Source organism: Phyllostomus discolor, chromosome 5 (genome assembly GCF_004126475.2).
Source record: "Phyllostomus discolor isolate MPI-MPIP mPhyDis1 chromosome 5, mPhyDis1.pri.v3, whole genome shotgun sequence".
NCBI lineage: Eukaryota > Metazoa > Chordata > Mammalia > Chiroptera > Phyllostomidae > Phyllostomus > Phyllostomus discolor.
Window position 1 is genome coordinate 162,062,293 of NC_040907.2, and position 22,720 is coordinate 162,085,012.

General features: G+C 43.8%; 1 protein-coding gene across 4 annotated transcripts in view; it reads left to right on the forward strand.

The window, feature by feature from the left end:
* VTI1A (vesicle transport through interaction with t-SNAREs 1A) overlaps positions 1 to 22,720 on the forward strand; it is a 343,226-nt gene that overhangs the window by 154,873 nt on the left and 165,633 nt on the right. The gene's annotated exons all lie outside the window — the stretch shown is intronic.

Below are 22,720 nucleotides of genomic sequence, written 5' to 3' on the forward strand. Positions count from 1 at the left end.
TGTCTAACATGAAATTGATTAGAATGCATTAATTTTTAAGTAAGTGTCACATATCCTTAACAGAGCACGGAAAGGTTGAGAAGGCTTCATGGTGGAGAGTCTGATCCCAAACTAAGTGAGAAGAATTTTAAAAACAAGGGCTGCCCTTCATTAGCCCGCACGCTATCTCCTGACAGGCTCCGCGACCCTCCGTCGCCATGCCAGGCCAGGGCGCGCCCCGCTGCCAGCCACCATTTACCCTCTGTCAGCAGCTTCAGTCGCAGCCCGGGCGAGACCGTGCATGCGAGTCTGTCACGCGTCAGCCTCAATTAAGCTCATCTTGCTTGCTTGGGGAATCCAACAGCCTCCTGTTAACCATCTTTTCGTGTTGTTGTTCCATTTCTTTCTTCCATCTTTCCCCCCCATTCAGCGCTCTCTCTCGAGTCCCGTGACTCATTTGGTGAAAGTACGCTCATGGTTTCTTCGCTTTTCACAAAGAGAAGTGGTTTTCAGGGGAAGGAACCCCTCCGTGGAGGTTCCAACAAGTTGATTTCCCTCGTGGAAATGTGCTCAGTTAACACTGGAGTTGGTCGCGTAAAGGGAGCAACAACTAGAAGGCAACCATCCCTGACATGCTCTACCAGCGACAAGCTTGCTCTTGGGGCTGATGAAGCAGTTTTTCTTCAGGCCTTTCAGGAATACAAGAGCAGCCATGGCTGGTTGACTCAGTTGGTTGGACCGTCATCTTGTACAGCAAAAGGTTGTGGGTTCGATTCATAATCAGGGCGCATGCCCAGGCTGCAGGTTTCCCCGTCGGGGCACTTCTAGGAGGCAGCCGATGGGTGTCTCTCTCACAGGGACGCTGCTCTCTCTCTGCCTCCTGTCCTCTCCCTCTGAAAGCAATAAACATGTCCTTGGGTGAGGATTAAAAAAACACACGAGAGCAATGGGCATCCAGCTTTATCAAACGCTGAAGCATTTCCTCCTCCACAGCCTATTCTTTACTCCCGCCCTTGTCATCTAAGGGGGTGGTGGTTTGCTTTTTTTAAGAGAAGAATGAAACCTTACTATACTTGAAGGGGGAAAAAAGTGTAGACAGCAGCAGTTTATATTTGGTTCACTATTTTGTGGTTTACCGTAAGTTTGTGGGAAAAAACAAAAAGACCACCCATGGCTTCATCATACCAGTGGTTGGCTGACCGAGTTCGTCTCTTATGAGAAATTATTCTTAAGAGGGCATTTTCAAAAAATAAGAGTCTTTGAGAGGAGTTCTTTTTTTTTTTTCTCTTCCTCTGGATAGCTGTAGAGCCCTTGAAAGAGCTTCTGTGTGCTTTAATGGGCAGGTAGACATGGAGACCGTCGGTCATCCTGAGGACTCCGGAGATTCTGTGGGCCTGCTCAGTTTGTGGAATTGGGTTGACCAGAGAGGCTGTTGCCAGACATTGGTCACAGGCACAGCAGCACGAAAGACATCCCAGTGTAAACCCGTGAGGCCTGTGGCCGCACAAGGGGTCGGGAGTGAGTGAAAAGCAAGGTCAGTTTCCCAGCTGAGAATGGAGACAAGAAAGTGTGTGGGTAATTTTTTTTATAAGCACACCCCCAGCCTGGGTAAGCAGGTTTTAAATAGAACCCTACTGACGGGTGGGTCTAAGGGAACAGATGGGATATGCCGATAATGGCATTCAGGCTTCCAAAATGTCTGGCAAATGGGTCATCGTTGCAATTATTCGCCAAAAAACTTAAACATCCATAATTATCCAAACTTTCTGTTGCTGGTTGAAGTTTTCCAGGAGGGCTGTGTGGCAGTCACGCTGTTGGCTCCCTGCAAGGTGTAGATTAGCATTAAATGTGAGGTTATTCCACATCTTAGATGAAAAGTAGTTTCCAAGAATGAACAGGCACAATAGCTTGCCAAGGAAGTTTTTTTATGAGGTGCTCTAGATTGAGAGATTTCTATTTTCTGATATAAATTGGTATCTATTAATATTTCCTTTGCACCCCAGGTCCTGATGGATGTTGTCAGGGGGTCTGCGCTTGAACTTTCCCTGGAGATCACCTCCCTTCTCGTATAGATGGGTCACATGTCGGTGACTTTTTAGGTGGCTTGTTTATCTGAAACAATTTTTGAGCCCTTTAATGGGGCTTGTTGGGTGCTGGTGAATCAGGAGTAAACAAAACAGACATCCCTGCCCCTCATGGACCTTGTAGTGCAGTGACAGAAAGAACCATTGCAATATATACATTTTAAACCAGGTTAAGTGGGTTGACAGAGTCCAGAGGGCTGTGCAAGCTCGCAACATGGGATCTTGATCCTAGTGTGGGGTCAGGGAAACTTCCCTAAATAAGTGGCATTGGGTATGTGGTCTGACAGCTGAGTGAGGGTCAGTCGGCAAGGGAGCAGGGCAGGGTGGGAGGTGCAGTGTCCCCCAGGCAGAGCCAATCCGAGGTTCGGTGGCAGGAAGGAAGGTGACGCACTAAGGATGGAAAGTCAGTGTCACTGGAGGGAGAATGTAGTGGAGTGAGCCCTGAAGCTAGAGAGATGAGAGCTAGATCACAGATTTTACCCTTTGTCTTGAAAACATATTTTCCCTCTATATAATGAGAGGATTAGGCATCAGGGTTTTCAAACTAGGAGGCTACTGGAAAGGGGTGATTTTTTTTTAAGCATTTCAATTACAGCCATTAGCACGTAGAGGCCAGATATGTGAAATGTCATACAGCATTTGGGCCAGTCCCACAGGGCAAAGACTCATCCTGCTCAAAATACCGATAGTGCCCCAGCAGGAAACACTGCGCGAAATAATCACGTGGGTGCTTTTACACGCTAACAGTACCGTTCTGTAAGTGAAAGTAAAATGCAGCCCTTTAGGAAACGATGGAGCTAATGGTAGTGACTTTATTGAATGTTCACACCTTAGAGCTTTTGTGTTGGACAAAAAGTAGGAAAGCTACATTAGCTGAGACAGAGGAGGTATCTCAATCTACGACGTGACTGGATGTAGGATAAGTTAAAGCATAGCAGGTGGTGCGTTGGAGAATTTTCAAGAAAATAAGGGACACGCCCAAGGAGGGACGGGGGAAATCAGTGAGCTGAAGCCGGACCAGAGAGCAGTGGGCTGTGAGTGGCTGAGGAAGCCCGAGGTGCGGAGGGCCGGCCGCCGCCCCCAGCAGCGCAGTCGGGAACCAAGGGGAGGTGCGCAGGGACTTGCCCCCGCGTGTGAGAGCACACGCCGGCACACACGCACGCAGCGGGACAGCTAACCTCGAAACTGTTCTGTTTGACCGGACACTGAAAGGGTTAAAATGGTCCTGAGTAAGTCACACCTGCCGGCTTCCAGCAAAAGTAAACAGTGTTTTTTCCTGGAAAGAAACATTCCCAAACTTGGCTCTCTGGATTTCTACAGATTAAGTTGAACTAAATAAATACAAACACACACACACGAGCTTATATGAAAAAATTTACATACATAAAAATATATTTTGTATATATACAATATACATTTACATATATATTTATATGTATATTTGTGTGTGTGTGTGTGTATGCACACATAAACACACGTATGAACTTATATTAAAAATTTTGTATACATCCCTGGCTTGTGTGGCTTAGTGGATTGAGTGCCAGCCTGCAAACCAAAGGGTCCCTGCTTCGATTCCTAATCAGGACACATGCCTGGGTTGCAGGCCGGGTCCCCAGTGGGGGGCACATGCGAGAGGCAACCACACATTGATGTTTCTCCCCCTCTCTTTCTCCCTCCCTTCCCCTTTCTGTAAAAATAAATAAAGTCTTTAAAAAAATAAAAATTTAAAAAAAATTTTGTATAGAAAGAAAAAACTACCATACATGAGTTGATTCAAACAGAAACAACACATTTTGACTTTCCAACATTTTCAGATATTACAGTTATCAACACAGAATACAAAAATAGGATTATATTGTATATAAATATATATAATATTTACAGGAAATAAAAATGGAATTTTAAAATGATCAAAGAATATGAAACTAGTAACATGACGATAAAGATCCATATAGAACTTTTTGGATGAATAGATTTAAAAGCAGATTAAAGTAAGTTGGAAAGACAACTAGTAAACTGGAAAATATATCCAAAGAAATTAAGCTCAGAGAAGAAACCAGATGGAGAACATGAGAGAGATTTTAAAACATGCAGAATAGAATAAGAAGATCTTAAAAAGCATCAAATCACAGTTCTGGGGGGAGAAATTAGAGGAGCAATATTTGAAAATATAACGCTGAGAGTTTTCAAATCTGGCAATAAACAACGTATACAAAGCAAAATAGACACAAAGAATTTCACATCTAGACGTACTGTAGTGAAACTGCAGAACACCAGAGCCAACAAGCAGCAGAAGCAGCCAGAGACAGTGAGAGGTGTCACCTATAAACAAATGACAAATTAGATTGACAGCAGGCATCTCAAGAAGTATCAGAGAGTACGGTCTGCCAAGTTTTAAGAGAAAATGCCCTCAAAGTGTTTCTCAATGACAACAGCAAAACAACACTTTCAGAGAAACAGAGACTACTATCTGTGGACTTTCTCCAAAGGAACTTTTCATAACAAGGACTTCAGAAAGAAGGGAGATGACTTCAGAAGGAATATCTAAGGTACAAGAAGGAAAAGTGAACCAAGGAACAGTTGAATTTAAATGCACACCTAAACACGTATTGTGAGATTTATATCTCTAATTTAAACTTAAAAATAATAACAGTTTAATTTGGAGGACAGGGTCATTTAAAAGAAAAGAACAAAGACCTTCCTATATTGCCTTGTTATTATTGGAAGTGAGAAAGTCAGTGATTGGAGTTAAAGTGATCTAAGGTCTTATAATTTTCAGGAAAGGAATAAAGATATCCATTAACTTCAGACTTAATTACATGTACATGGTAAAATTTCAAATATAACCATTGAAAGGGTAAAAATAGAATTGTCTGGATTCTAAAAATTGTGCAAAAACCACTTGTAATTCTATATGACAGCAAAAAGAAAGGAATAAAATAATTTTAAAATAAAGGTATCCTCTACAATAACAAAATACAGGCTGTCTGGGGGCGAATATAACAAAAGAAGTACAAGACCCAGCTCATTAGCCATGATCCTGAGCAAGGTGATTTCTCCAAACCTCAGTTTCTCACCTGTGATATGGCAATAATAGCAGTAGTTAATAGAATGCTGAAAGTTAAATGAGAAAAGTCCTAATATAATCTTTATCACTGTGCCTGGTCCATCATAAAACTCCCAGGAAATATTAGCCACTGTTGTCGTCATCATCTTCATTATCATCATCATCATCAGGCACCAAGCCCAAAGCCACGGGAGAAGAAATGGCCCCAGCACGTAAGGACCTTAGAATCTAACAGGGTTGATACGGCAGTAGGCGGGTAGTTACCACAGAAATCGTCAGTGTCAGAAGGTGATATCGGCAAACTGTCAGGAAGGAAAAGTCAATCGAAGCCTAGAGAAGGGAGGATGCGTCCTCAGAAGAGACTTGTGAAATAGATGATTTTTGAACTGGGTCTTAAAGTACTGATAGTTAGAACATGCACACTGCGGGTAGGGCATAGGGGCCAGAGCCTGTGTATGCATCCTGGAGTCTAACTTCACTGAACTTCATGGGGGCATGCAAGGTGAACGGCGGCGGGTCTCTGGGGGAAAGCGTGTTGGGCGGTGGGGGTGGTTCAGCTTGGCTGGCTGAGAGGAGGTGAGGTTGAAGGATAGGTTAGTAGTAACACGCTGAAATTACAGGAGTTTGTTAGCACAGCCCATTGTGACACTGAGCCAAGTATTAATTAGCCGTCAGATACCAAGAAAATGGGAAAATACCTAAGGAAAGGTACATTCATCTTCTGGTATAGTGCCTGACACATTAGTCCACAGCCTTTCTTTCCTCCCTCCCTCCCACCCTCCCTCCTTTCCTTCCTTCCTTCCTTCCTTCCTTTATGTCTTTATTTCTTCTTTCTAGAATTAATATATATGGTACAGTGGGTTCAGAAAATTGTCAAATGGATGACATCAGGTCAAACTAAACTAGGGTTTGTTTTTTTTCCAACTGATTCCTGTTGTTGAAGGGATAAATGTATAAGTGAGTGTCCCAGGTTCGATTCCCAGCCAGGGTACATTCCTGGGTTGCAGGACATAACCCCCAGCAACCGCACATTGATGTTTCTCTCTCCCTCTCTCTCTCTCTCTCTCTCTCTCCCTCCCTCCCTCCATCCCTCCCTTCCCTCTCTAAAAATAAATAAATAAAAATCTTAAAAAAAAAATAAATGTATGAGTGGTGTGCGCCAATCCATTGCATCTGGAGTTAAATTGTTCTTTTGGGAGAAGCAGTGGAAGGGGGCTTCCGGGGATAAAAAATGTGGAAATGGGACAGACGTGATAATGATGATAGTTCCTGTAGCTACGTACATACCTGTGCAAGTACAAATAGCTGAACAGCACAGCTTGGTCAGGGGGTGGCGGGAGCATTGCAATACTGGAGAAAGCGTGGGCCCTGTGCTCCAGCATCTTGCAGTCTTGTTTCAGGAGCTGCGTGGACACTCCCATAGTTCTCCGAACCACTAGCTGCCCCCTACCTGCAAAGCTGGGCTGGTGCTTCTCTAAGGTCAGTTCTGCAGCATGGACAGACTATGTTTGGTTTTCAATTCTAAACCATACCTAATTTTTACAGAGCTTTCTTCTTTAATGTTTTGCCCAGATGCACACAATCATCATTCTGCTCAGGACTAGACACAGCTGGGGGATGAATGTCAGCTAGATGAGACTTTAATTCACTTCCTTCCTTGTGAGTAAGACTTGGGGTAAAACGTACAGGAATTTTTCTTACCTTCTCCCTGACAGTGGGAGAGGTTTGTCTGCCAACTTGCGAGTGGTGGGATGGGGCGGGCAGGATGGAAGTTAGAGGTGAGAGAGGAGGAGGCGCCAGCTGGGGAAGGACATCATCGAAAGGACATCCTGCACCTGGAATGTGGACATCCAGGTGGTTGGAGAAGACCTCAGCCCCCTGGGTTGTATTTTCTAGTTTTGGAACCGTTCAGCAACAACCTGGAAGTGTTCCCAGGACTTTTAAAACACTTCACTAAAGTAATTCTGGCAACAGTGTGGAAATCCTTGCGATAGGTAAAAGCACACTGTGTTTTAGGCCTGGTGAGTAACTGCATGTAATAGTAACTGTGCATGTTGTTCCTTTCACTTAATTATTATTGGGCTCTAATAGAACTTGTGTCTCATTATTGGGGTGTCATCTCTTACTCTTTGAGCTATTACTGTTACTGATCAGAATCGAAGTCCTTTGACCCAACAAGTGCTTTATTCTTCATGTATGTGCCTTGCGTTGTACTCAGCACTGTGAAGCCATGAAGAGGAAAGACACAGCCCCGCCCTAGAAGACTTCACGCTCCACTGAAGATCATAAAAAGAGTAGCCTAGGGAAGTCTTGCTTGCTAGGCTGACAGCTGAAAGACGTGCAAAGTGCTTAGTATTAGCTTGTAGGAAAGGGAAGAAATGGACTCAACTGGGGGAAAGCTTCTGGGTGAGGATCAGTTTTAAACGAGACTTCCAAGGAGAGTGGGACTTGGATAGACTGGGGAAAGTAAGGAATGCTTTGCAAATGGAATTTTGAGCCATGGCCAAGAGAGAGAGGCATAAGAAGAGATGCACAGGAAATTTGGGGTCCCAGAGCATGCAGGACCGGAGGAGTGAGGTTAGGGGTACAGATGTGCAGTGCAGGGAAATGAGCCAGGGTCCATGGCTGCAGCCTTTGGTTGTAAGCCAGGGCTTGACTCTAGGAAGGGCATTGTGGTTTTCCCCAGTCTATGGACGGAGAATGCCGAGACCTAATTGGTTGCTGTTTGCTCTCGGAAGCTGAAATTTACTACAAAGTGACCTATTCTCTCCTATCCCCTTCTTGCTTGGGTAGTTTTCAATCATTGCCATCTCTCCCAACATTTACTTATATGTTCTAAATAGATATATACATTTAGAGACTTACGGCACTATTTCCCAAGTGTGCTTTTCTGTGGAAGTAGGTGTTCAACCAAATGAGGGCTTCGTGGTGAGGTATCTGCGAGCATTATTACATGCCGCACCGCTGTCTTGAAAGGTCAGGTTATACATTAAACATATTAATGGTTCTGAGAAGTGAAAATCCTTTTTAACTTTGCATACCAAAAATCTTACTGACATCTCACAAAATAAGATCGAAGAAACAGTGCACTTCATAAATAGTTTTTATATATGTTTTTCATAGTCCCCACCACATCCTTATGACATAGACAGCCTTGTCCCCATTTTTCAGATGAGAACTGAAGGTTAAGTGCTTTTCCCAAATTCACACACAAGAAAAGAGCCAAAATTTGCATCCAAGTTGACCCATCCTGGGAACCACTTCCACTTTGTGCTACCTCCTAGATTCATGTGTGTCCATCCATTGAGCACCAGTGTATCCTAACCTCACTGACCCTGTCCTCTGTCTTCAGGGCTCTTCTAAACATATATGCTCTGCCTTGGCTGTTCCAGCGATGGCCGGTAGTCCTAAATCCTCATTCACCCACTCTTCACCGCTTTTCGTGACCCACACTCTTCCACATGGAACTGACCACTCTGGTGTCCCCACTAACGTTGTAGTTTTATTTATTTTTTTTTTTTGCACACTCCATTTTTGGCTATATGCTTTTTAAATTTGGGTTACATTCAGTAGGTACAGCATTGACAGAATTCTGGCCCATAGTATTGCTCAGTACTCGTTTGCTGAATGAGCATGTGCAGGAGAGCATTTCTCAGGCGTGAGAGCGGAGAGAGACCGGGTGCTCGCTCTAACTGTGACTCTGGTTCTCATGGTTGTAAAGCGTCAGCTCGCTGAGATACACATAGCGTGATACCTTCCATATGCAGTCATGCATCAGGTAGAGAAACATACCGTCGTCCTGTTGAAATGCACCAACACAGTGTTGTAGGCCAGTCGGTACGCCTAAAACGCCAGACCGGGAGCCGGGACCTGGCTGCCCTGAGGGACCTCTGAACACGGTTGTTTTTACAGGTTTTAACATGAATGGGCGCGAGGCACACCCGGGTGCAGCAAGGTCTGCCCTTGGCTTCGAGCTTCCTCTGCCTTTTACTCACTTCTACAATTTTTAGCTTTGGTTTGGGTAGATTTTAATGCAGACCGAGAGTGCTATTTTTATGTACAAAAAAATCTCGTATTTATAGACCAAAAAGTACTTAAAAAAAGAGAAGAGGCATAATGAAATCAAGTAGAAGAGCCAGGACTATAAACAGTCACATACATATTTCTTTATAATGGACTGAAGAAAAAAATCAGGAAATAAGTGCAATGTTTTTTAAAGAAGATTTAAAAAAATAAAATTATACAGTCCTAGAATTTAGATTTTTACCTAGAGTGCATTAATTTATGTCACCTTTGTTCTTTTAAGCATTTGGTACAGCAAACCTCCTTCAAACATCTTAAAACGTTTTGCCAAAAGAACTCAAGTTTCTAATGTTCATTGAAAAATGTGAATTTAAAAGTCTGAACTAGAAGTTAGGAGGGAGTTCGTAGAAAGTTTCAGTTATAAATAAGAGTAACCTCTATCTTAAGTTTTCAGAGTTCCAGTTATGGGTGTTCAAGTGCATTTACACAAGCTGGGTTTGTTATTTCTGGAGTTAATAAGCAATTTCACAATGTACTATAGATCATTTTTAAAGACATGATAAATTGTCCCTAATGGTATTGTGTGTATAAACGAGAGCTGTTTCTGCCTTGTATATAATTCTCATGATTGGGTGGTACACCTGAAAAGGCTTGGATTTTAATGGGGCCTTTTTAGCACTTTTGCACCTCGTATGTTCGGGATTATGTTTGATTGATGACTGTAAATGTGCTGGCATGAGAGATATGGAGATCTTAATGCTCTTAACCCATTTGTTTTCCAATCTCTGTAAAAGGCCCCTCTGTTTGGGGGTAACACTTTATCCTCCTTAAGTAAACAGAAATAGGTCTCTGGGATTTTGCTTTTTAGCATTGTAAATCCAGCAGGAAAGAGACAGGCTAGAGGCTTTTAAAAGAAGGCTAAATACACCATGTTCCCGTTTTACGAGAGTAGTCTGAAAAAGTCAAAGTGTGTGTATAGATACGTATTTGCTCCTCCTAACCAGTATTAAAATAGCTTTTTTCCTCTTTTTTGCACCAGAACTCTCTAAATCTTTTCTTTCCTTGGACCATTTGACGTCTCAGTCATTATTCTCAGCCTGCGGGCTGAGAACTGTCTTTGGATCTGTCCCCTTAAACAGCTACAGGGTTGGCCACTGTCCGGCCAAGGGGGACATTCTCCCCAGCAGGTCGTAGGACAAGAGTTTGGGGCTGCAAGTTGAATCCCACTTCCCAAAAGGCACTGAGACTTGGTGTCCCAAGCCTGGAGGTGCTTTCTAGTCCATTTCTGCAGGATTCCTCTGACGTGGACAAAATCTTTGCTGCTTCGGGAGGGGCTCGGACAAACTACCAGCGAGGGTTCCAGACAGTTTCTCATGAACAGTCTTGGCACTCTCCCGGGACTGCTTCTGCTGCAAGAACAGATTGTTTTCAGATTTTTAAGAACTGATTATAAACAAGTTGCTTGGCGGAGAGAGAACCACAGCAGATCTATGCGCACCGGAGCCAAGCTCCGGCCCCCAGCTGTCCGTCATCTTGCGAGAGAAGAGACCAGCGTGGTACCGACAAACACATTTTCACTTCCGTCTAAGATATGAACTCGGGGGCTCGAGAGTCGAAAGACGGGTGCATTTACCCGTGTTTCCAATATGTTGCTAATTAGCAGTCAGTGTCCTTGTGATCTTTTTCTTTGTCGTCCTCTTGAGGCGTCCCACGTCTCTCATTTCCTTTTTCTCCATCATCAGCGACGCGAAATGGATTATCCTGGCAGCAGGGCCGGTTGCGTCCCCTGATTAGTCTAGAATGAAACGTAAAGGGGGAAAAATGTATGAAATGAGCTGCTGTGTCTCCTTGTTCTCAAGATGCTGTTTTGAAATCTTCATGGATGGTGATGTATTTGCCAGTGATGTGTTTTACCTAGAGACCTCTAGGATTCCTGGGAAGGATTTCAAAAAAAAAGAAAAACCCATCGTTTTTATTTTTGTTGAAACGGTGGTCGTTAGGATAAATCCTTGTAAATGGAGTATGAATGGGATAGCAGAAAACACGGAGATTCTGAGCACATCCATGAGGTGCCGACCAGGGCCCAGAGCCTCGTGGCTTCTCATCACTCGTTTGTTTCTGCTGCTGTTTTAAGTCCGAAGGAGAAGTTTCTGACACCTTTCTGATCCAGTCATCCCAAAGTGACTGTTTCAGTGCGTGTTTTACAATAAAATAAGGCCTAGATACATATACTTCCCTTGGGTGTACTAATAACCTGTGTGTACACACTCATATTAGGTTAGTATACTTGGTAAATATGGTAAGTGTAAAAGACTATTGAAAGTACCTCAGCAGCCATTACATATGGAAGCACCATGAACACAAGGATCACATGTAATGCAAAGGAATTATATGTATTTAATGTATAGAAACTTGCATGTGTTTAGATAAATAGATTGAAGGAGCCAGAAGAGATCTTATGGTCATCTGGGTCAGCTCTAGCAGCTTATAAATTAGAAAACTGAGTCCTACTGGACATACATGATTGTCCTAAGGACCTGGAATGACGGTTTTCCAGCTGGCAGTCCCCCACTCTTTTTTTTTTAAAGTTCCTTTTATTTTCTATGATCTATTTTTTTTAGATTTCATTTATTTATTTTTAGAGAGGGAAGGGAGGGGCAGAGAGAGAGACATCAATGTGTGGTTACTGGGGGTCATGGCCTACAACCCAGGCATGTACCCTGACTGGGAATCGAACCTGCGACACTTTGGTTCACAGCCCACGTGCAATCCACTGAGCTACGCCAGCCAGGGCCAGTCCCCCACTCTTAGTGTGCACTAGGATATACTCTGGTCCTTGTCTGTGGAGAGCGTGAGTTTGCCACCCCCCATAATAACAGATGCGGGCATAATATAGTAATTTCATTAAGTGTAATGTCATTTGAAAATCCCCACAAATAAAGCCATACAACCTGCATCATAACTTTTCACTTCCAAGGTATTTTGCTCTATTTATACTGTTATAATGATGAACCACTTACAAATTAGTTGCACATGTAGCTAGCTGAAACACTTATCCACTAATAACCAATTAATTAAACTTATCTAATGTTAATTATGCCACAATTGCCTGGCACATAATCGGTCCTCGTTAAATGCGCGTTGATTCAGTCTCCCCGTCTCAGCTCCTTCTTGAACCGGTTTCTCCAATAGTGAGTGAGCTTTTAGTCATTCACTTCGTGTGATATTTTTTTAAAATACAGGTGAATTTCTGCTACCTAGTCCCTACTCAGAATCTCTGGGACAGACCTGGGATCCTGTGTTTTACATGGGCAGGTGATTCTTGCACGCTGAAGTCTGAGCAGCACTGCCTACAGCAAGAGATTGGAATCAGGACTGATTACAGTATCTTCAGTTGATGAGCCCGGTTGAAAAACTAGAGATACGGAATTGTGCTCCCCAGAAATACAAGTGTTTTTAAAGCAATTATGTAGTTTCTGCAGATGCTAGTCCTTATATGACAATTGTTTTTTTTTTAATTATAACATGTTTCATCCTTAGCACAAATTACTTAAATAAGATAGAAACATGTAAAATAAAAAGTAGAAGCCCCACCCACCCCACCCCCACCCTTTCATCTCTCCAGGTCTCACTCCCCCAAGATGAACCATTATGAACAGCTGGTACATATGCTCTGAGATTTTTCCCTTTGTATTTATATGTTTTATCTGTATGCAAGTATATATTTATGTGTGTAAATACACTTACACACATACATATATGTGTGTATATATGTATACTTACTTGTTCATTCACTCAACACATATTTGAGCATCGACTGCACCCCAGAACTGGTGCCGAGAAAACAGCAGTGACACACAGACAAGGTCCCCATTCTCATGGAACCTACATAGCAATAGGGAGCTAGAGAGTAAATCGATAAACACATAATATAAAGTGTGGCAGTGGTGCGTGCTCCAAAGAAAAGACAGACGGGTAAAGGGACAGTGGATACCAGGGGCTCTGCTTTGGGTTTGGTGTGTCAGGGCTGGGTGTCCTGAGGTGGCCTGTAGACAGAGGCCAGAGGGAAGTGACAGAGTGAGCCCTGTGCTCATCGAGGCCCGGTTTCTCCCAAATGGTATGTGCAAAGCCCTGCTTCTTTCTTTGAACAGAGCAAAACTGTATTATTCCTTCTGTCCTGCACCTTGCTTTTTCCACTCAACAATGATTTCTAGACATATTTCCAGTGTCTGCGTATATGGACCTGAATTATTCTTTTTTAGTGACTGCTTAGTATTCTGTAATGTGCTTATGCCATAATTTAATCATTCATATATTACTGGAAATTTTTTCTATACATTTTAACTTCACAATGTTGCATGTAATTCCATGGGTCATAATCTTGATATTTATGTATTATGGAATTGATGTTATAATTCTATTGCAAAGTGAGATTATTTTAAGTCCATGGATTCTATCATTCAAATACAAAACCACTGTTCAAGAATAAAGGAACCAGAGCTTGGGTCACGAAAGTGTGTAATATTCATTTTACGTGTCAAGACAAGAGTCCCTTAATCACTTTTAATTTTAGATTGGGCCATCAAAGAAGTATACATCATGTCTTTGTCATAAAAAAACATATTTCACTCTTGTCCATCTTTTAAAAGCTATTCAACCAACTGCACAGGAACGGGTTCTCGTTCGTGGGGCTGGGACCCGCGTGGGCTAGTTTGTGTCTATCTATGGCGTCTCTTGTCTTCTTTGGATCATCGTTTACTCCTCAGTGTTTCTGCCTTTACGTTGTTCTTGGAACCAGAAGTGTTCTGAACTATATTTTATCCTTTAAATGTAAGGTTTTCTTGTTAAAAGTTTTCTTCTTAATGATAAAATTTAGATATAACTATACTACCCAGAAATAACCATTGCTAACATTGTGTTATCTATCCTTCCCATTTTTTTTCAATGCATGTGATTTATTTATTTTTTTAGACCCCAGTTTTCATTTGACATTACCCAATTCCAATGTCTTTCTTTAGAACCTGACTATCGTATCACCCAGCATGAGAACAAACCCAGTAATTCTCTCATAATCAGCTTTCTACTGCTAGTTGCTCACTTTGTTACTAACAACCCAGCAGACCATCTCCTCTCTCCCTGCCTGTTGAGGAGACGTGTGCCTTGCAGACTGTGTGCCAAGCACATGCTTTCCGGGGTGGCAGCTGATGTCGCTACAACACTCAGAACCCCTGGGTACTTGCCTAGTGGTATCCTCATGGCTCCAGGTCAATCCTAGATGGAGGGAGTGTTTGAACCTGTGATTCCCATTCCTCCTCAGGGACAAGGTGCCAGAAAGTTCTCTTATGCCCCTCCTCCTTCTCATTACCAGGCCCTGAAGGAGACTGCTTTGGATTTTTTGTAGGAAAAAACCTGTTTTTCTCCTATCCGTTACATTCTTCCCACTCCCTGTTTCACTGCTGCTGAGCAGTTGGGAGGAGAGCTGGCTTTTCGCTGGAGGTGTATCTGTCGTTCCCCCACCTTGGAATTCAGAAGAAATAGAATCTTTGAAAAATAGGAGCTGAACTCACCTCTCCTGTTAAGCTTCCTGTAGGAAAGTTCTTCTACAGAGCCCACGGGAGACCAGGGTAAAACACTGTGTGACTTGGGAATGAGTGTTTATTTAATGGAGGAATTGTTATTTGAAAAGGAAGCTCTATAGCAGCCATTTAGTAGGTAAAAGGTTTTAATTTGCACCCAGTTTTCAAGAATGGCTTCAGCGGCATTAAATTAAACTTGATGAGTTCCAAGAGAGTGGAGTTAGTGACTTTGCTTATTTTCTTTTCAAAACTGGGTGATTTGCCAAACAGTTTCGTGGTTTAGATGCGGACAAATCTCTGGGCCTTCACTGCGTTCGTCCCGCCGCCCTGGGAACCGCCCTCCCAAACCCGCCCTGTGAATTCATAACTCCCCTGTGGAGCACAGTGTACGGTTGTGTGACCACAAGATTGCCTTTACACAAAGATGGGTTTTTCAGTATTTTTTCTGAAAGATCGTTTTATTCTATTAAAACCGAGAGTAGAAGGTGAGAAGGGCCATGGGATAGTAAAGAAACACGTTAATTGTGCCTAAAGGTGTTTGGTTTTTTTCTTGAAATTTTCGCTTAGTTCCCACCTGATCAAAAGATGAAGGTTCCAGAGAGTCTTTCTTCTGACAGACATGATTATGTAGGGGTTCCCTTCTAGAGAGACTTGTTGTGTTATAAACACATGCATATGTATAAGGCATTCTGCCCAATGCTCCCACTTTCTGATCTGCACGGCGCAGCGGAGCACCCCACGGAGTCAGAGAACAAAGAAAATCTTTACTCTGAAATTCTTTCCTGGAGCCGAATATGTCCTCGGCTTCGGAGAGGAAATCCCTAGCATGAACCAGGTCACCCCTCTGCCCACCGAAGGCAACTTGAGGCACCACTGGGCTGCTCCCCAGGAAAATAGTACACTTGGAGGTACTGGAACTTGGGGGGCGGGATTCCCTGTTGGGAAATCAGGTTTTGTTACAGGCATTTTTGCCTCCATCATTGCAATTAACCCCTCCAGTGACTCTGTGTTGTACATGTTACTGTTCCCTATTTCACTCGAGGAAACTGAACCTCAGAGAATTTGAATAACGTGCTACAACGATGTAGCTATTAAGTGATGCGGTCAGGATTTGAACCTCCATTCACCCGGCTTCAATGCCATATTCCTACTCTGCAGAACACAGCTTCTAGCTTGTAGTAGTTAATGGTAGAAAACCACTCCACCTCATTCAAGGTGGCTGGACTATCTTTTTCAGCCTATAATCAATCTCCAGAAAATTTTATTCACTATATGTTTACGGCATCCATTCACTTCCTTACACAACAACCAGTAAATGAAAAGAAATAAAGTCATATTCGTAACAACATGGGAAAGCGTATAGAAAGGATTCGTATATTGGAAGACTCAAACTGATAAGCCCAAAGCATAGAGAAAAGGGTGTTCTTTTTAACCTTGTTTGTTTATTCATTTTAATGAGGTACCATTCACACAACATAAAATTAACCATTTTGAAGTGTGCAGATCATTAGCATTTCAGTACCTGCACCATGTTGGGCAACCACCCCTCCTGTCTAGTTCCAAGCATTGTCATCACCCCGAAAAGAAAGCTCTTGTCCATTAAGCAGTTGCAGCCTTTCCCATGCTCCACCCAGCCCCTGGCACCCACAGTCTTCTTTCTGTCTCTGTGGATTTATCTCTTCTGGATACTCCGTATAAATAGAGTCAGATCATATGTGACCTTCCGTGTCTGGCTTCTTTTACTTAGTATAATGTTTTTGAGGTTCATCCAGTCTTCTAAGAGACTGCAGTCTGTGACTTCTCACTGATGGAGCCTCACAGTACACAGCCCGGCCAGTCACTCCATGTTGGCCTTGTCTCTAGGTTACCCGCCTGGAGGTCTTCTTCCTCTAAGGGGTGTTTTGAACCTTTGTTGGGGGCATTTTGGTTGTCCCAGTGATGAGTCAACAATAATAAACATTCTGTAGTGCACTGAATGTTCTTTTTTAAAAAATTGATTTGAGAGAAAGAGAGAAAGTGGGGAGGGAGAGACATCGATTTGTTCTCCTGCTTATTTATGCATTTATTGATGCCCTGTAGGTGTGACCGAGGATCACACCTGCAACCTTGGCGTACTGGGACAGTGCTCTAACCAACTGAGCCACCCAGCCGGAGCTATCGGCCCTTCTTCCACAACACGGACATTCCCTAGTCTTCCTAACCAAACTCTCAAACATCCTACTGGTCACTTATGTGGGTGAAAACGCTGTGTATGGTGATCTGAACCTAGATTTCCATACAAACACCAAGTATTTTTTGTCTGGTTTTCGCACCCACTGATTTAAAAGAGCTGGTTAATGCCGAAGGATAGGCAGAGTAATGCTGCAGAAACAAATGAACCTGGGTTTACATTTCGTTTACGCCGAAAGTCTACTGAGCACTGGCAAGGGCCTCTGCTCACGTTTCATCAGGGGTTCACCCTGACAGAGGCTCCCCCCTGGGGGTCGTTGCCAGCCACCTCGGGCAGGGGTGGGCGGGGTCGGCACACCAGCTCTCCCCCAAACCCAGCACCACATTTCTGACGGTGGCCCAGTGGTCAGAAGTAGTACACAGGCCCTGAGCACAAGAGAACTAAGAAGCGAGGAGCAGGTGGCAAGTTTGGTGCGTACAGGTTTCATGGCGGCTCCACTCACAGTATTTGAGTCATCATTACAATACATGTGTATTGGTTTGCGTGTGTGGCTGCCACATGTATGTTAATTCTATGCATAGATACAAGTATATGCCTAATTAGTTATGTCTGCTACATACTTACATACAGAGATGCATTTTACTATAAATTACTTGCCTGTGTATCTTATTTATTTATGGTTATGGCATTGTGTTGATTTTTTAAAGGTTTATTTATTTAGAGAGAGGGGAAGGGAGGAAGAAAGAGAAGGAGAGAAACATCGATTGGTCGGCTTTTGTGTGCAGCCCAACCAGACATATACCACGCAGCTCAGGCATCTGCTCTGACCAGGAGTCGTACCCATGAGCCTCCAGTTTCCGGGACAGTGCCCAACTAACTGGGCCATGCCAGCCACGGCTGTGTTGATTTATTTTTTAAATCGTGTATTCATAGATTATATTAGTCCTGAATTTCATTTCAAGACAGTAAAGGGGCATTAAAAACGGATTGTTCCAAAAAAAAAGAGGCCTGATGGGGATGAGAGCCTCCTTTCTGGGTGTTCAGCATTGTGCAGAGCACATAGTAGGTCCTGGAGAATTATAGGGGCTTACGTAATAATAATAGTAAGAGGAGTATTAGCTAGCGTTTACAGAGCATTCCCTATGTGCCAGCCACTATGCCAAGCCCTGTAAGTAAATTCTGTGCATTATTCCTCACCAGAATCCTATGAGAAAACCTCCGAACTCTCCGTTTTACAGACGGAGCTGCTTTCCTCATTCAAGCATATTGGGAAGTTTGTAGTTCCCGTAACCTCTGTTCACCCCATGTCAGCATGTGACTATGAAGCAGGACCCCGCCTTACCTGCTAAGAAAAGATCATCAATCTTCAGACACTAAAGCAGGGCCTGTTAGGAACATGGCCGTGAGTGAGCTATGGCCCTCCCAGCCCCCCACCCCATCTTCCATAAAACTGGTCCCTGGTACCAAAAGCCTGGGCACTGTCTCTTCTCCAAAGGCACAACAGGCAAAGCCCAAGGGCTGGGACAGTGCAACAGGATGCCTGGGCAACCCAGAGGAAGTCAGGGGACAGACTGGAGGAAACAGTGGTGAGGGAAGGGACATTGCCCCACAGAGGGATATCCCCTGTCCGGAGAGGACTGGCATTCATTCTACAATGTGTCACTCAGAAGTTCCCCGGACACTTTCGCCACACTTCAGTAAATGCTCCTCTCCCATTTCATCCCTGTAACTGGTCCTCCCAATCTCTCTCGGACTTCACGGGCACTGGAGCTTTCTCCTAGCAGCTTAGTCAATTAATACATTTGAAGTGCATTAGCAAGATGGTTCTAGGCCAGCATAAAACCTAAAATGTCAGGACCCACCCTGGAGTGTACCATCAGTTATGAAAAGAATCACACAGTTAACTCAGAATTAGAAATGAAGGGCTCTTTCCAGCTTCCTTTGTTAGTGGTTTCTCCGGACACCCTTTTTCCAGGGATGCGGCTTTCTCCCCTTGTTTGCGAGTACACACAACAAGACTGGCTGCTTAAAAAATTTTGTTGCGCTCTTACTCTCATTTCTCCGTCTTTATTTTCTTTTCAGTCTTCATTCCGTAGCAAGTATGCTTCGGTGGCTTATGCATCTGGAATTGACTTTGTGGGGTAGCGCAGCCTTTTCCTTGCCCACGGCAAGACCACATTGGTTCAAGGCTAAGAAACTAGACTGGTCCAACAGAGACCCTCTGGGTGACTGATCTCTTTGGAGATCCTGATTGTCCATTTTCGGCTGCCCTTTCTAGCAGCAGTGTGTGCTGCCCTGAAGGCACCCTCTCTTGTGCCGCGGCCTGCCCTGCACGGTGCTGGTTAATTCTCGCTTTGGATTGCGCCTCGAGTTTTAAGTCACTTGACAGTACAGATGGTTTCTTTCTCCAAAGTTTATCAATAGCATACCTTTCCCTCCCGATAATTCCATACATGCATCCACCACACACACACACACACACACACACACAACCAAGCACACACATTTCATGTTTCCCCCCTTTTAAAAACTAAATGTAGTGATTCTGAGCTATCTGGAGAATCTCCTGCATTCTGAGATTTATGTCTCTGTAACCAGGTAGCTTGTCAAGGCATTTGTCTTAATCACTCAACTTCTTCGTTAGACAGGCTGTTTAAAAACCTTCTATGTAATTATCTCTTTTTTTTGACTCTCAATCTTCCACATTCTTATCTTCATTATAAACATCTCACGGCTTTTTTACATACCTGCCATATATACCTGTTCTGGAAGGCAGTTTTATCTGCTTTTCATTAAGTTTGCCATCAGTTTCTAATCCATCCCTCACACAGTCTGAAACCACTTGTTTCTCGAGGTGGGAGCCCTAGACTGAGCGGTCAAGATGTGTGCTGTTTCTTCCTTGCCCCCTTGAGATGGGCAAGTAGGGAAGCCAGTTCTGTGACTCTCTTGCCAGAGTGGTTCGCACCTTGTCATTATCTATAACTGCGGGGTTTCAGAAAGCCGGAGTCTCCTTCATTCTTGGTACTGTGAGCCAGGCACCGTGCTGATCGCTCAGGGAGACCAAAGATGACACAGACCCTGCTGTCAAGCCGCTTGCACTCTGGTAGAGAGGATATAATGCAGGCATACGAATCTGATGAGGCAAGGGCATGCGCTTCAGAGTTTGAGGGGAAAATGCAAAAGAACTCATGACAGTATGCACTGAACTAGGAATTATGGACAGGACTTTAAGGAGCAGAGACTGTTAGAGGCATTCCAGACAGAGAGCCATATGGGTAAAGGCCTGGAGATGCCCCAGTCCAGTCTGACCAGAGCAGTGGTCCTCAGCCAGGGCTGGTTTCGACGACCCAGAGGACATTCAGCAGTGTCGGGGGAGAAGGGCTGCTACTGCCATCCGGTCCGCAGAGACTGGGAATGCTGCTAAGCATCTTACAATGCGCAGGACAGACCTTCCCATCCAACAAACAAGTATCCATCCTCAAACATCGGTAGGGACCAAGGTTGAGCAACCCTGGGGCAGAACCCAGACTACATGAGAGAATTAGGAGAGAAGCCTGGAAGAGAATTTAAGCCCAAGTTCTGAAAGTTTCTGAGTGCCAGCTTAGGGCCCGGGTGTTACGTGGTGAGCAGTTAAAGGGTTCTGAGCATGACTGGGTGGCGGTTTAGGAGTCAGATGTGCTGATGGTTGGAGACGAGGCCCGGGAGACCCGTCAGGAAGCGGGCACCCGTCTGTGTGAGAGGTCCTAGTGGCAGTAATGGAAAAGAAGAAACAAATATGAGAGCTATTTCAGAGGAAGATTTGGGAAGAACTGGTGACTGGTTTGAAACAGGAAGCAAAATAAAGGAAGGTTCCAAGTGAACTCATACATGTCAGTCCTGAGAGACGCCCCCTGCCCCCGATTTTCCTACTTTTCCCTGATGAGAAGAGATGCACAGTGAGAAGATACGGTTTTCACTTGATACCTTTGAGTTTAAGTAACTGGTGCGTGAGACCACCAGGGTGAAACATGTAGCATATAATAAGAACCGGGGAGTAAACCTTGGGGTGGGCTGGAACGGATTACGCACAGAAACTGGGATGATATTGAAGGACGATGGAAGTGAAGGAGGACTCCGGGCGAGGAGGAAGCAGCACCTGCGAGGGAGAGAGACCAGCGGGTGGGCGGGGCCTCGCTCACAGCGGGCGGGCTGCCCAGGCTTGTGTGTAGACGAAGGTCTTCCAAAGTCCAGGCCAAGTCTTCACTGGCCGCTTCGCCTAAATATGCTAAATATGCTAAATATGCAAAATGCTGCTTTATGCAGCAGCATTTTGTAGACCAAGAATCTTCCTAACCAACTCGAGAGTATTTGGGGTTTTGTTTTGTTTTTCAATATCAGGCCTATGTATAGGAGTACACAATTACAATTAGTATTGTTTAATACTGTTATGTGTACTTCCTGCAATCGCTTGTTCATTTTCTTCTGCCATTGAACAGTGTGGTGGGGTGAAGGCAGAGTCCCGTGTTTTCAAACAGATTTTCAAACTCCATCAAGGGCAGAGACTGGGAGAACTGTGAGAAGGGCAAAGAGCAAAAGTGTTCTTTGGCATATTACTACAGGGCACGGCGGGTATAAATTAAATGCCAGGGGCCAATTATTCTCTCCCAAAATAGAGAGAAAACAACCATGACAAAACCAACCAACAACAACAACAGCACACCCAGGATCACTCTGCGTTACTGAGTATTGGCCATGGCATTGGGGCGCCTCATAAACCAGACGAAACATTTCAGATTTCTTATTTATCACAAGACTAGTCTATTCTCCCAGAACCGAGAGGCCCCTGTGTACTCACTCCATCTCAGAATAGCCTTAACCAGACAAATATGTTTAACTTAAATAATGACCTGAAGGCCTTTTTGAACATTTCCAGTAGAAACATTAGGAATTGTTTATAGCCAACTTTTATTTGGTTTTTCTTTTTCTCGAAGCAAAACAACTTGAGGACTCACAAGATTTTATAGGTGCCATCTATTTTGGAATGCTGTTTACTTTTATGGTGTTTACTCTTCACCCACTGAAGGGTGTGAACATTACGGGTTTCACTGCTTGGCTACCTCGTGCTATTTTTACATTATACTTTATATATAGTGTCCGTCTCGGGGCTTCTGTTATGGCTCCCTGGTTGCGTGTCAGCAGGAAGTGACAATTAGCAGTGCTATGTAAAAGTCTCCCTTCTCTTTAGCATGTAACTCTCATGGAGAGAGGAAATGCAAAAGTAATGCAAAATTATAAACAAGCGCCCCTTTATTTCTTCAATGTATGTTACATAAACACAGATAATATAATTTCCCTAAAAGATCTAAGTGAATAAACTTCAGTCTGAACGTGAGGATTACAGAGTAAAATGGTAATCCTAAAAAATTGCTTTGCATACAGTTGCTTTGGGGTACTCTAGAAATGGTTTCCTTGACACACATGCTTTTGAATTAATCAGATAAGCAAGCATGTGGGCAGGGGGGACCCCTTATAGTTTTCTACATATGTGAATCAAAGATGGGATTTGTTTGAATTACCCTTTAGCCTCCATTGTTAAACTCAGAATTAAGTTCTTTGTTTAGTGAAGCGTTAATAGCAATCTTTGAGATTGCCGAGGAGAGCTGGCTGCTGGCAGAGAGTTCTCAGTGTATTATGCTGTTTACCTAAGGGTTATATTCAAGAAGCTCTCTGAACAGCTGGGCTGATTATTGAAAATGCCTCGTAGTAACTTCCAGCCTCGGCTGATCGATATGGGTGCAAAGCTTTACATGGGAGGGAGCTATTTAAACATTGAGAGCCCGGG